Raw genomic sequence first — 16,199 nt, 5'->3', positions numbered from 1 at the left:
TTCAGGGACAGTTAACATTTACCTAAACCCCAACAATCTCAATCAAACCAAATTTAGAGGGCCAGGATTCCTAGACAAACAAAAGATTTCTTCATGGAATCGTCCAGCCCGAGGAAGTCTTAGAAGCTTTAAACTGTTCCAGGGGTAAGGAAACGAGACTTTGACTGGAATTTAAATTTGTATTTGATTGTTTTTCAAATCAAAATTGTTTGTTTCAATGTATTCTAAGTGAGGTATGAAGGCACTCATTTAATTATTATTTTATAAAAAAAAAATGTTTTGTCCTACCAAGGCCACATTTGTGTGGCGAAACGTTTCAAAATGTTGAATTTATCAGCTAAGTGTAGGGCTTTACAGTATGCTGTATATTTTTATTTGGCACGGCAAGTGTATAGCCTAAATCATAAAAATGTGCACTCTTTGCAATCACCATAACTTCGGACTTTGACAAAATGCACGGGTCTTATTTTTTTTTAGAATAAACAAGACTTGTATTTTCTAAAAGTTGAAAGTATAAGTTGTATTTTGACTTTTTTTTTACAAAAACCATTTTTAAGAAATGAAGATGATTTGTTTTTGTTTTCTTCCTATAAAACTGGAACACCGCTGTCACAGCATATGTGTGGAAAGCGTGACACTTTCCTGACACCTGCCGTAAATGTTAAATTTAACACAATTTGAGTACAAAAATGCAAAAATTTTGTAATTTCCAATCCTGGCTGATGTTGTTTACTTTTTTAGTGTGTCAGACATTTTAATCATTGAAAGAATTTACAAGAAAGAATACAAAAATTTTGTAAATACATTCGTTAAGGTCGTTAAAAATACTATAACTTTCATGCTTTAGATACCGTTCTCAAAACACATCGGCTTGCATAATCAGAGCCTTGCTCAAGTTAGATTCTGTAAAATGCGTCGAAGAGATCGTGGCCGTTCAAGGGCTTTAAAATTCTACTTTAAGGAGCTAAGAGCAGTAATGAAAAATTTGTTTGCTAGATACTGTAGAAAAAACAATCAGTTTTTTTTTCTAGATTTTTGCGGTGGCAAGCACATTCAATGTCGATACATAACATGATAAAAGTAGTAGTAAGGTAAAAATTTGTTAAAGTTATGGAAATAGTTTAAAAATAACTTCTTGAACAAGCATACTTATCCACAAGATGTCAGTATGCTAAAGCAACTACCGGAAACATTCATATCCTCTCAATGTTGCCATATGGCAACAGGCTAACGTAATGTCACTACTTGGAAATTTGAAATGATATTTTGATTTTTTTGATGTTACCAAAGTACCTAATAACATAAACTAGATCTTTTAAAAATTTTCTTAATCTGGGCATTAAAGAATCATAGAGCAGGTTGTTACAAAATCTTTTTCCATATAATCTTAAAAAATCTGATTTCAAAGCAGTTTTGCGATACTTGCAACAAATAGGCTGCTAAAAATTGAATGAGGCTGTTCACCAGGCATTAAATTAAATAAGATGAGATATTCTACTGGTGCAAATTAAGCTAAACTATCACAAGATGTATACAGTGACAATCTGCTTTTATTCCGACGTTTCGTCAATCAGACACGACTGGCTTCTTCAGGGAGCTAGACCAGGAAGTGACTACCTGTCTAGCATGGCAAAACACAGGACATATTGCTGAAAACAACTAAACATGCAAAATGAAAATTCAACTTCTGGACAAAAACTTATCGCGCGCAAAGTTTGAAAGAAGTTCGAAAAAAAGGGGAGACTTAATTGTTAACGATCAACAAAAAACTTAAATAACAACAAGATAGGAGAGTGAACGGCATGAGTCATGAATCGAGTTTTGTACGCACTACTGCACTGTTTTACAATCCGCATGAAACCAATTTAAAAAAACGTCAAATAAGCACTTACAATAGTTTTTTGTAGATAGCAGGAAAAGAGATGCCATCATTGCGATTCATCACATGAGGCTTTTGATTGATGAACCAACTTTCAGAAAACATTCGCTTTTTATAATCACTTTCAACTTTTAGAATTTTAGAATTGCTCCAAATTATTTTATGATCTGAAGTTATGGCATGCATGCAAATAGCAGAAATAGGCTGCTAAGTAATTTTGCCACTGATAAGAAGTGTTTGTTTGTTTCAAATGATATGAAAAGTGTTTTTATTTGACTTTAGCGGTTACATTTTATGCCTTTTGTTTACTTTTGCTTTTCCAAATACCGAAAATGCTACTTTAGCCGACGTAGCTAAAACTTCAGCGTTTAAAAATTACCGAGCCGGGCTAAATTTATTATGTTTATATTTTCAATCGTTTTTCAATTTTTCTTCACACCAAGAAGTTAAAACAAAGTTTGACACACATCAACATCTACTGTATACCTTATTATTACCACTCCTAGCAAATAAAACAACCGAAACTCGGACATCACTTAGAAACGAATTTGTGTCAAAATGACTTGCAAGTGGATCACTTCATTAGATAAAAATGCCAAAAGGGCGATTATTCTTTACTTCCAAGGTTTCTCTATGATGCAATTTGCGTGAAAACTCACGGAAATGATTAAGATTTTCTACATTAAATGTTCGAAAATATTTCCTTTGCAAACTATAAATCCTCAACTGGTTGAAAAACTTTCAACAAATTAACATTTCTGAATTTGCTTTTTCAAAAACTGCTAACTTCATTATGGAGTTATGGACTAGTCATTATGGTCAGTTATTCAGCTATATCATATACTTGTTTGAAGAATCTAGATAAGCTTAAAAAAGTAAAACCAATACTTTTTGTAGACCAACCGGAGACTTCAACAACAAAACGACATTCTGCTTTTTTGAAAACCGAGATTCTTATCGACAAAAATGCGATCAAGGATGGAAATTCAACTTTAACCTGTTTGGTGGCACACCTAAAACTGAAAACGCAATCACCTTACGTCATGTGTTTGCTGATATTCCTGGTAGTAGCCGACTCCTGCTTCCTGAAGAACCAGTCCCTGAAGGATTTAGTGAGCCGCCTCAAAACGCCAGATATTTCCCTACATTATCTATCCCAGGTATGTTACAAGAAACAGTGTTTCACACTTTTAGCAACACAACAGCTTAAGGTGTTACGCTTGAAGCATGTTGAAGTCTTGTTACCAAGGAATTATTCCATCCATTAGGTGACGCGGAATGGACGGCAGTCCTTAGAATGCGCAGGTGTAGATAATAGATAGACTCATCCAATCAGTAAGGAATAAATGAAAATAATTCTACAAAATTTCAGAAATTTTAGTTGAATAATTTCAGACTTAAACAAACCGATCAAAGAAAATTTCAGATAGAATAAAATGACAGACCTGGTCAAAACAAAGTGCTAACAGAGAAATAGAGGAGTTTTAAGGCATAAAAAAATTCTTGAAGATTTTACAATTTAGGGTGGCTCGTTTTTGAACTTTTTTTTTAATTCTTTCGGGGTAGTGGGGAAATGGTGCCAATGAGTGAGAAAACGCTCATGACAAAATTTAAGATTCGTAAAAAATTGTCTTCAGCCTCCTCATGGGGCCCAAAAATTGAACAATGGGGTCAAAAACGCATTTTTTTTCAAAAATATTTTTAGTTTGGGTAGATACAATATTGTTTAGATATATCTAATTAGCCTAAGAAAGAAAATTGGAGTCATTTGAACTATTCATTCAGCTTCCTCACAGCTTCTGAAAATTTTCATTTTGCTGAAAATTTCGTATTTTTGTGGGTGGTTACATGATACATAATTGCGTTAGACACTTTGCCAGCTATAAAACGTCATTGTATTTCTCTTTATAGACCTGCCCTGAGCTGTTGCGTCATTTTTTAATGAAATTTGGTTAATTTAGTAAGAAAAAGTGACGTCTTTTATTTGAATTTACGTCACTGACGAAGTTTGTAATTATGTAAACAAGCTCTAATCATCAGAACTAAAGTTACAGAGCTTGAAGCTCGTTTCTTTCATAACTACAAATAAACGCATTGAAGACTACAAGTGATGCTATTTCAGACAACAACATCTTCATCGGAGCGCGATCAGATGTTGGTGAAACAAGTTGGTTTTGGAGTGATGGAACAGCGGTAAATGATGCAAGCTATCCAACATCCAATGCAAGTGTTTGTCAACAAATGTCATGGCCATTAACATACGACACTGGAATCAACCTGTTACCCAAACGATGTGACGAACAAGCATATTTTGCTTGTGAATTCAATTGTGAGTTCCTACGTACTTATATGAACATAGTGGCCCAGCGAAGTGTGGACTAAAACTCATATTAAATTTAAGCAGATATCCCTACTACTAAATTTATTTGCATTTATTTCAGATTTATAGTATAATCATCCTAGATTACTAATATTTTTATAAATTTTCTATTAAATTAAAGTTACACCAATGGCGAAAACTTTAAATGAGATCATTGAAACGCGCTGTCAAAAGGGACTATCACCTGCTAAGATTTTCCAGGTTTCGAAAGAGATTGTGAGTCGTTCTGGTGTATACAAGGCGGTAAAAAGGTTCAGAGAGACTGGTAGGAGCTTATCAAAAGTCAGGAGTACCCAGGTGTCAGAATACGGTTTATCTTGGAGCAGAAGTCCTGTGTTGTATCCCACTCAAGTGCTGAAGTTCTCAAGCAAAAACTACATGGATCCAAAAGAAAAATGCTGCTTTCTCTTGATGCATGGTAGAGCAAAAAGCCCTAACTACCTTACGATGGCGGTTGAAGCGTAACCATGCACGTCGTGCTTGGGAAATGCCGATAAAGCTGGTGCGTTGTCGTTGATTGAAGTGTGGAGTTTGGTGGCGTTTGATTTTCATTCAGACTTTTGTTTATGCTCTGGCCAGTTAGCCGCAGAGATGTTTTGTTTGTCAGCTTCATTAAAAATCAGGTGAGCGACTGGCATGAAAGGTTGTTCTACTGTAAATTTTGTCAACGGATCGGTCATATGAAAAAGCAAAGGTCTTGCTGTACTGTAAAGAAGGTCGTTTGGCTCCAAAGTTTGTCGACCGAGAGACAGATAGGCTCTTTGCAACAAAGTTGAGCGAATCGGATGCCAGATGCCACCTGTTGAAAATCACTGCTTTAACTCAATCAGCAAAAATGCTGTTTGAAGTTCTATCTCCTGAGTCCTGATCTTTAGTACACACAGTGTGCTTAATGATAGCATATAAAGCTACTGTATTTAAATACTAAGGTTTTGAAAAATTTATCTTACGTTGAACTGGACTGAAAGGTTTCTGTGATAATACAGTCGAGATGTAATTTTAGTAAATGATCTCTGTTCAACGTTGTAGACGATGTTGAGCACTGTTTTTACAGTGTTAGTAGTTTTAATTTTATTTTAAATTGACTTGATTTTTGTACGGATTGCCAGATCCTGTCACTTCAGACACATCACAAAGTGAAACAAGGACCTGCATCGTTGGATGGGGATATGATCTGGACTTAAATATAACATCATACAAAGTATGTAGTAGGGTGCATCATTGTCCCGTCATTTTTGAAATTCAACTTGTGCCATTGAGAAATCGTGACCATTCCAGGTCAGGTTTAACCAAAAACATACGAGATTCACCGGAACCTCTTACCACCACTTTCTCACTCCTCTAAATTTGGTTTAATAAAATCGCTATAACTTAAAACTAAACAAGATAACCACATAGTGTTTGGTATTTAATTTATTGTAACTACTAGATTTAGTTCACATATGCTAAGAAAGTAGTGTGTTAATCAATTTCTACTTTCTTTGTAGACCAAAGGCATAGGAATAGCTTTAGAAAGCAGGGACAAATAACAAAATTGAAACTTTGCCATACCAAACTAATAAACGAAAATAACTGCAGACTGCATTAACAACTCATTACTTAGTCTTTTTTGTAACTTGAGCAAATGAACATGTTACATTTGCTTATCTTCACTAACCAAAATGTATTTCTCATGATTTTTTGTATATTTTGATGATTGCTAGCTAGTTTTAAGAACAAAAGCTTTTCTGAAAGCTTTTTCTAAAAGCTAAGCAGAAACAATTCATTGAAATTATTATTATTAAAGTAATTTCGTCTCTCTGTTTCATCCACAACTTTGCCTGTTGAGCAATTTGTATTGAACCTCACGCTTGTACTACTGTGGATATAGGTTAAAATAATTCTTGCTTATTGTAATTAAATAAACATTGCAATACCAAGCAGATCTCGATATTTAAAGCTAATGTTAAATAAACTTGTATATTCCCCAATGACATTAATTTGCTTAATAAGTATTACTTAATATTGCTCTTTGTATGTTTGCACAATCTTCTTAAAGGGCGGGGAAACCCAAATTAACTTTGCGAGTTTTTTGTTTCAGCGTGATGTCATTGTGTACAACATGCGTTTTAGCAATAAAAAAATCCAAATTTTGTTGCTCTCGTCTCGCTAAGGCCGCTTTTGTTTGATACCCGTTTGCGAGGTCTCGTTGCGCATCAAGCTGTGATTTTGTTCGCTGTGACGTCACAAGGTACATATAGTTGTGGCCAAAAGTTTAAGACCAGACTTGATTTATGACGATTTTGCATTACTTCAAAATACTGCATCAGATATAAGATGATGCATAAAGATGATGCAACTGAAACAATATATGATGCAGTATTTTGAAGTAATGCAAAAATGGTCATAAATCAAGTCTGGTCTTAAACTTTTGGCCACAACTATATGTACCTTGTGACGTCACAGCGAACAGAATCACAGCTTGATGCGCGCGAGACCTCTCAAACGGGTTTCAAACAAAAGCGGCCTTAGCGAGACGAGGGCAACAAAATTTGGATTTTTTTTTGCTAAAACGCATGTTGTACACAATGACATCACGCTGAAACAAAAAACTCGCAAAAAGTTAATTTGGGTTTCCCCGCCCTTTAAAAACTCTCCAGATTATGGAAGAAAATGCTTCTACATTTGTTTGTTCTTTACGCCTTGACCAATGCTTTGTACAATATTTTTATCAGTGTATTTTTTTTAAGGAAATGTCATTCTAAATAGTATCAGCTTAAAGGTTAAGACATAGCCTGCGATTGAATCTAGTAAGTCTAACGTTGATTTCGATCAATACATTTTCTCATAAGAAAATTTAAATTAGTTTTCATATTAACAACCTTCCTTTGGTGTGTTATTGCACATTAAACATTTTCCACAGACTTACTGTGTTATACCAATATTGACATACATAGATCCACGCCGAATCCTATCAAGGGAGTAGTCAGTTCAAAGATGTTCAGAGGTTCTGTACTTCCCCTCCACAGCCCTCATCCTACCTTACAACAATGGATGTAGCGATTTACGCTGGAATAGGAGTGGTGGTTAACGTTTTGATTGTTTTTGGCATTATTCTACTTCGTAGAAGGTAGCAAACAATTTTATTGCATAGTTTCAAAAATTTTATTAGATAATTGTTTATGCATCTAATACATAATACGGTGACTTGTAATGCTTTTGATTTTCTAAGATTTACACTTGAAAATGGGTGAGATCTTGAAAATTCATACGATTGTTCTTCCATAACAAACTATTTGTGATAAACCCAAAGTAACATAGTGTTCGCACTTTATTTTCGAAACAAAATTTCATAAACTGCACCACACGAGTTCTTAATTTTATTGCAATGTGAACTATTGTAAACAAAACAAACAATTGTAAGCAAAAAACAATTTTTAATGTTTAATCACACTATCATTGGTAACGTTCCAATGCACATGGTTTGTTATTGTTACCGGGAGCAATGTTTATGATGTCCCTGCTTTATCTAATTAGTCTGTTATGTCTGTGACACTTTATTCGTCTGACAAACTTGTCACTATATCAAACATGAAAATTTGCTAAAGTGCTCAGTAATGGTTAGGTTGTTCAATAATATAAAAGATTACTAAACCAAATGGCACAAAATTTTGGTTGAAGGTGTATTTAAGCTTACTAGTTCATCATTTGACAATAGTTGAATGGCACCAAGGCCTCACCTGCAAACTGCTCTGTTTACTCCCGGACAGGCGCATGGTCCGCATCATCATGAAGCTCGCTTACATACAAAGCTTTACCTTCACTACCGGAAGTGGCAAACTAAACAGGTTAACCCGCCTTAAAAATGTCGTCTCTCAAGGATCTGTCCTGGTTCCATTTCTGTTTAACATCTACAGTGTTTTACAACCACGACTTGCCAAACACAGTATCTGCAAAGTACGCCTATGACGATGACTTGGCCATTCTACACCTGTCGAACGATTGGAAAACGTTAGAAGGGACTCTAAACCAGGACATGTCGACACTTTAGGCATAAAAATGTTAAAAGCAAATACAAAAATAAAAATTAATTTTTGAACAACGTCCGAAACCACATTTTGAAACTTGCGTGATTCAAAAATAGATAAACGTGGAACATAATTAAAGGCATGAAACAGAGTAAAACATTTGATCACCTAAACTTGATGAAACTATTCTCAGACGATCCAAAAAGCACTTTCAACAACCTTCCACATCCGATCCTACGTGCATCCCAATTGACAATACAAACCATCCTGCAGGTTTGTTTGTGTAAGATTTCACAATCATCTAATATCAAATGCAGACGTTGATGCAACTGTTTTGATGTGTGATTTATATGATTTTACTGTGTGTTAAGCTATCATTATTTTTTTGTTTAGTGGATCAACCTGGATACGAATGTTGTCAAGGAAACAATACACACGAATATGCCGAGATAACGTTTGTCCTACACGCATACGCAAACATCAGCCCAGCGCAAAACGTATCCACGAACACACATCGCCATTATGCAAACGTATTCAGCATGTATGAGAACTGATAAAGTGTTCAAATCTTCATCCTTACAAGTTATTGAACTTGTGAAATGGCATCCAAATAGGAACATAAGCGATGTTGAGAATTACGTTGATTTGTTTAAACTCGTTTTCTTCAACGCAGTTCTTTTCCAACGTCAAACTGAGTAGTTTTAACACAACTGCGAACATATATTTAACTTTTTGTCCGGCCTCATCATTTTTCAACGCTAACAGGCGGCACAGTTACATTGTAATTTCATGTATTTTGCATGACAATCAGCGTAGGTTTACTTTTTGTATGGTTTTATTGGTCAGAACGTTTCAATGCACTACTTAGACATATCTTCTTATGATTTCTGGAAGTTGCTATGTCTGCCAAGACCAGAAGGAAACAACCTAAAACTAAGAAAAACTATGTGGTTTGTGTCCAACCTGTTTGCCACGAATACTGTAAATTATTTACATGCAGATACAAGTGTGTTGTTTATGAAAATGAATAAAAAGCTTCCTAAGTCATCGTTGAAACTGTAAATAAGTTTTTTTGTAGTCTTTTATTATAACAACAAATTATTCCTGCAAAGATAAAAATTAATTTTCTTGCACTAATTCCATACAAAATAGGCGAAAGTACAATTGTTTCTATGTCACCTGTTAAGGGTGTAAATATCACGGGAAAGTGTAAAATTTCTTTCTAAAAATCGGCGTAAACAATCTAAGTTAAAAGTGTAGAAAGGTCAAAAAGTTTTAAGTCAATATGGCTTCCAGTAAAAACGTAAGTGTTACAATTCTACCTATGCCGCTCGACGAAGTTTAAAGATGTAGTTTTCAAAACAATATCCTGATATGTTCCAACATGATTAGTTTTTATTTCTATTTCCTTTATTTTATTAGTGTTAAATTTGTAAACTTATGTTTATAGAAAAACAAACTGCTTTGTATCTCATGGTCGTCGTTGTATCATATAAATCGTTACTATGATGCAATAAACTAAATTATGGCATGTGTTGTGTTCATTTAAAATTTAACTTTAAATTTATAATAACAATCACTCATCAGAAGATAATATTTTTGTTTGCTTTATCTACAAGAATTTAACGTTTATTTGGCGTAGTCATAAAATAATACAAGTCAGAGTGTAATTGTGCTAAAACATTTGAACAGCAGTTGTAGGTTCAATTAAAACCAAGGTAAATAATTCAGATCACAGTGACGCGGTCTGATCTACGTGTTGATCTATCCACTGAGACTGCGTGAATGAATCTATTAAATTACGTAGGCATAGTTTATTATATTGAAGAATTATCATAATTTTCAGTCGGACTAAGCCGAATGAAATATTCTAAACTCTGCCTAGGCTAATTAAACAATACAGTAGCTACTGCCTTACTAGGAAGCTGGGAAGCCTATTGAGTTAATTACACGTCATTAATGTAAATTAAGTTGGCTAATCTAATTATTTGAAAAGGTTTTGTTATAAATATGCAGTAACTTGCTCAAAGCCTGTTTGGACTTTGTTATATGTAAGAAACTTTAGGTTATCAAGAGGCTTTCAGCTAAGCTATACAATAATACACAACAAACGCTCTTGGCTTATACCAATTAAGCACTTTACTGGAGGCACCTTGCTGTGCATCGCGCAAAGCTCACTGCTTACAGTTTGAGCACTTTGGCAAGGTTGGCGGTAGTACCATTTTTTTCGGAGCTCTTTGGGTTCTAAAAATTGAAAAACGTCACACGGAGGTATATATCTCCGTGGCCATACCCAGTGTACCTACTACCTACTGCACTGACGAGGCGGAAGACCAAAACGGTGTGTGACTGTCTGCAGTTAATTTTGTTACGATATGTTTAAGAATTATGTGGCTGTAATAACTGCATGGCAATTGGTTAGCAAAAGTTTTGATTAAAATATTGTAACTTCATATTCTTATTACTAATTTAGTATATGTTTGTGTTCGCAACAATAGGCCTTGGGTTAGACCTTAGCATAGAAACACAAAAGCCAATCAATATATCGAGTAAAGATTTCAGTTTCTCAATTACTATACAACAAATCGTCACCGATGATGATGATTATTTCCTTGATTTTCTACAAACGTTGCTGCGGATTGGTTCAGATTATTTTAAATATGTAAATTTTTTCGATTTTTGTTTTTATCATGCTTAATACTTAATTACCTATTTTATATTTTCTTGCAACTCATATCTTGGATATGCCAATTAAAAAAATTAAAGTTAGGAGCAAATTATTCCTGAAGACAGCACCAGTTGTACTCAAATTGAGTTTCAGTGATCTTCTAATTTGCATATTATCTTGCGATAATTACACTGTTAAATGTCCAACGGTGGAGTGTGGTACGATTAATTAGCAGTAGTAGTCTTGTTAGTTAACATTTGTTAACAGTTAGAAGGCGACAGATGCAATATTGGTAAGGCAATTCATCGACATAAAAATTTGGGAAGTTCAGTAGGTTTTTATTTTCATGGTTTGCGGCCTAAAAAGAGCAAGTTATGGTCATTGGCAATGATTTTGCAGGGAAGGCGGTCGTAAGGCTGAAACACACGGGCTGTAAAGAATTCTCACAAGTATGGAAAAATGGGTAAAAAATTGCTCCCTCAAATTATAAACATAAAGCATGCAATTCTACAATTAAAAATTCCTACACGGAAAAAAACAGATAATACAAACTGAACACGCTGCAACCAAAAAAAAAAAAAAAAAAACAATTACAAAATTCCATGAGCAATGCCATTCTGGATGCCTTCAAATTAAGTTAGTTTTCTTCTTTTTGTAACATTAAGCCTACTAAATCAAAATTGTCTTTTGTTAATCTTTTAGAAATAGTTAATTTTGACCACTGAAGAAATCAACCTGCACATGTTAGGAAAGGCATCATTTTAGAAAACGTTTACAGTGAAAAATTTATATGTCAATAAGTTAGAACGACAGAACTGTTAAAATGATTAATTATTATTGTAACATATTGTCCAGAAAAGCATATTTGGTGTAAAACATATCTTGAGCATGGCATCTACATTCTACGACCTTAAGCAGATAATTGCTGACTCAAGAATAAAAGTTAGGCGTAAAAAGTCTATTGTGCTGAAGCAATCGTTTCCTTTATTTCAACCGAAGTTATGTCACAAGTTGGCTGTAAAAATTATATTCCTTTCTTGTTGTAATCAGGAAGTCGTTTGGCTGACTTGGTTGATTAGCCTATACTAACGTGGAATAAGATAGACTCATAGCACGCAGTATGAAAATATCTGACGTTTCAAAACTGCTGCCGCATTTTCAGGATCAAGAAAGTCTTTCAGCATTGACAACAAACTTAAAGATGTTTGTCGAGTTCTAATCGCAGTGAGCTTAGTAGGCTAACAACAACAACAAAAAACTGTGAGTTCATAGACCAGCCGTTTTTGCAGAAGTTGTTACTGCAGCCTACTGTAGGATGAAATCTGAAACTTGTAATTTATGTAATGCTTTAGAACTAATTTAAAGTCTATTTGGCTGCAATACTCCAGTAATGTTAAATGATTTCAAGGTTTAGACTTCAGGAAAAGAAAACTTGTTGATATGTTTTCCCAGCGATTGTTTCTGCATTACAGTAGAACGCACATTAGAGGAAGTGTCTTAGACCAGATTGATCGTCTTTTCCAGTTAGGTTTTCCCAATTCTGACGGCTCTAATGTTCTTTGTATTGAATGCATTTAACCTTTGGTGTAACTCTCCGTTTTGCAAAGCGTAAAATAAAATTGACCAGAAACAAGAAAACGATAGAAAACATTACACGATTAGACTGCAAAGATAGTCTATGCAATTAAGTATGTGACTTTGGTCTTATCTCCGGATTTACAGGCGAACTGTACGACAGTGACTACGCTAAAAGTAATTTTACAAGTAAAACTAGTCCAATAAATGTTGGTTGAAGGTTTAAAGTGTAAACAGTTAAATTAGTTTTTGTCAAATTTAATTATGTAAACGTCAACCTAAATCAAAAACTGCACGACATTTTCAGCATGTCTGAACAATTATAAGTCCATGTTGTTTTGTGATAGGAAATACGACTGAAAATCTATAATTTGACTTTATTAATCTTCAATCAAGTAGGCTGCAGAACTAAAACACAATTGATGAAATCAATGTTAAAAAAAAATTGACCAATAAAAATGCAATATAAGAAAACTAAAGAAACTAAAAAATTATACTACTCAACTAAACTCTCCCTGTTGACATCTAAATTGTTTGATTAAAATCTTACCTTCGTTCATAATGTTGTTAAGGAACAAAATAGAGTAAAATGACGTAAGGACTACGTAAATGTTTTTCAAACAATCGCCAATGTGGCACCCAATGCACGAAATTCCAGACCATATTTACGTAGTGTGCTGTCACAACACTGTTCTACGCGTGGGCTGTGTAGCAATAAATAAACCTAGGATATCAGGGTTTTCAAAAGTTGGAGTGAGTGAAACTATAATTAGATGCTGGTATTTAGGCAAAAAATGACTTAGAAATTAGAAAAAAAATACACACAAGTAGTGAAAGCATAGATAAGACCAACAATAATAATCGATTTCATTCAGTGTTTAACTCCAATATATATTTTGTTGCGTTGTTCAGGAACAACATCATCAATGGACCCTGGATGACGAGACTGGCTGATGACATCATGCCTGATGACGAGTGGCTGACGACGAGTCGAGTGGCTGATGACATCATGCCCAAACATATAGTCTCGAAGAACAGCTCATACGACGAAGAAGAACATCATCAATAAAGAGATAACAAATTTTTTGACTTGATTTAATGGAGCCAATGCATTGCGCTTTTCTACTTAGCTGAAATCTGTTTTATCCACTTTTGAAATCCATTTTATTTTCCGTTGGTTGTTGATAGAGTTTGTTGTACTAATCATTCCGGACATTTGGCGCTTAGAATGTTCCTTTAAGTTTGATAATTTATCTTTTTCCATATCCAACGTCTTCATAGATTTGATCCTCAATAAATACTCACTGTAATAGGCTACTTATTTCTTCATTTTTCCTTGGTACAACAAACTCGCTCTACGTAGTTTTCATTTTAGTGATTATATTTTCTGAATCAGTCAACTTGTTTAGATAAACAAATGTTGAATATGAAGAGGAGTGGAGAAATGAAAATAGGATATTATACTGCAAAGATGAATATGAAGAATCACAACTTCATTAACTTTTAAAAAGCAGAAAGAAAGTTGGACTAAAATCCTCAACGCAAATATCCCAATGGTGAAATAAGAAACAATCGCAGAGCTAAGAATCATATGTACAGTATTGTATGACATGCACTTACCGTACTGTATAACATGTACTTGCAGCACTGTATAACATGTACTTACAGTACTGCATGACATGTACTTACAGTACTGCATGACATGTAGGCTACTTACAGTACTGTATAACATGTACTTACAGTATACTGCATGACATGTAGCCTACTTACAGTACTGTATATATTGAAGTGAATTAGACTAAGAGGCTGAGAGATTAAAAAGTTATAACCAGCTGTTATGCTCTAGATTCGAGAAGAAAGTGTGCTTTAGAACTTGTTAAAGTGAATATAGCAGCTATAAAGACCAAAGTTATTTTTACAAGAATTCACTTCTACTCGCCGGACTAGCGATGCCCCTTGGTGAAGTTGGTCTATATATCAAACAAAACAAACGATATTCAGTTTTAAAGTCTGGAACCTAGCAATTTCTAATAATTCATTGAGTGAAAACATTGAAAAATTATCACTTCATTAACAACTTAACTGTTCCATCCCATGATGACTCAAAGTGACAGCTAAATGTGATGTCAGTAAATTTTGTAGAATTTCAAAAATAAATCAACCTTCTCATGTATTATTCAACTTGAGAGCAAAAAACAGTTTAGTATTTACAGTAGTCTGACTAAGATTTTGAAACAAATCGGTTATGCGTATTTGAATGATTTTTTTACTCCATTTCTGAACTTCCTAAAGCATCCACCATCTGCCGGCAAATCGTGTCAGTTGCACAAAAAAAATATAGTGAACTAAGTTTTTTTTTGCTAGAATTTTTGGGTTCTGAGGGTTTATCTTTTTACCATCCCAGGTTCATGATGTTCCATAACTCTAATGGAAGGCTACTGGAGAGCAGCCAGTTTTTGGTTTCATTATGTTAAGACACGCAGGTTTTTTGACTGAAGGGTGAATGCTAGCAATAGAATCACCGCTGTATGACATGCTTTTTATCACCGCTGGGGACAGAAAGTTTATCTAAGTCTAAGGTACAACCATGACCGAAGGTTGTAATAATAAAGCAAAGGATGTAATAATACATCGAAAGATGTAATGATACGCACATGAAGAGTCAACTTGCGTAACATAATATTCTCTTCTAACGTGTGTGTTTGCGCACATGTAAAGACAATGTATAGTTGTATAGTTGCTTGCACATGCAAGGGCAACCATCGTTCAATCACCGATGCGTGCATTCAATGCCAAAAACACTGCTTACAAGAGTGTATCGCTCTACAAGTTAGACAGGTTTCATAATATTTCAACACTATCTAGTAGGCTATTAATCACTTCTTTGTGAAATAAAACAAGAATAGTCCCAATAAGTTCCTTCCTGCATTTGAAGATTAAACATGCAAAGAAAAGTAATTTCACACTAGTACTAGCAGATGACATCCGTTAAAATCTTATTGAAAATTGTGTTTGCTTACTAATCAGCAGTATATTTGTTGTTTTTTCCTCGGAGGTATATATGAATACACGTAACCCGCTTTCAGACACAAGCTTGGATTTTGCTTGATAAAGCAAAACATCGCTTTGAAATATCATACCGAGTATAAGAATAATTTCAAGCCTTGTGGAAAAGCATCTAACCAATTTTTTTATCCTTTTCTTTATGAAGTTGTTCTTGAAACATGACGTTATCATGACGCCATCCCTTGATTGATTATGACATTATGACGTTACTGTGACGTAAATCTAGTGACAAAATATTATTTCATATGCAGTAAGTTTTACATGTTGGTAAGAAAAATATATCCCTAGCTTAAAAAAAATCATGAATGACAGTGTTAAAATCATAATATAGAAACAATAAAACATGAAAGATTAAAATTGTAAACACATCTAACAAATAAATGATAAATTACTCATTTGAGTATGTTTTAATTTTATAATTCTCAAAGTTCATATATTGGTTTATTTTCAACCACCACGTGTTCCTATTGCGTAGTTGTTGTGGCTCTTCGTAAATGCAAGCCTGGAATTTGACCACATAATGCATTTGGAGTGGTCATGTACAGTATGAACAAGAACAATTGACGCGTAAATTGACGTATAAGCTGCGGTTTCAAGCTTTCCTTGCGATAGAAAAGTAAAACT

This window comes from Aplidium turbinatum, chromosome 5 (genome assembly GCF_918807975.1).
Source record: "Aplidium turbinatum chromosome 5, kaAplTurb1.1, whole genome shotgun sequence".
Classification (NCBI taxonomy): domain Eukaryota; kingdom Metazoa; phylum Chordata; class Ascidiacea; order Aplousobranchia; family Polyclinidae; genus Aplidium; species Aplidium turbinatum.
This window is presented reverse-complemented; position numbering follows the sequence as displayed.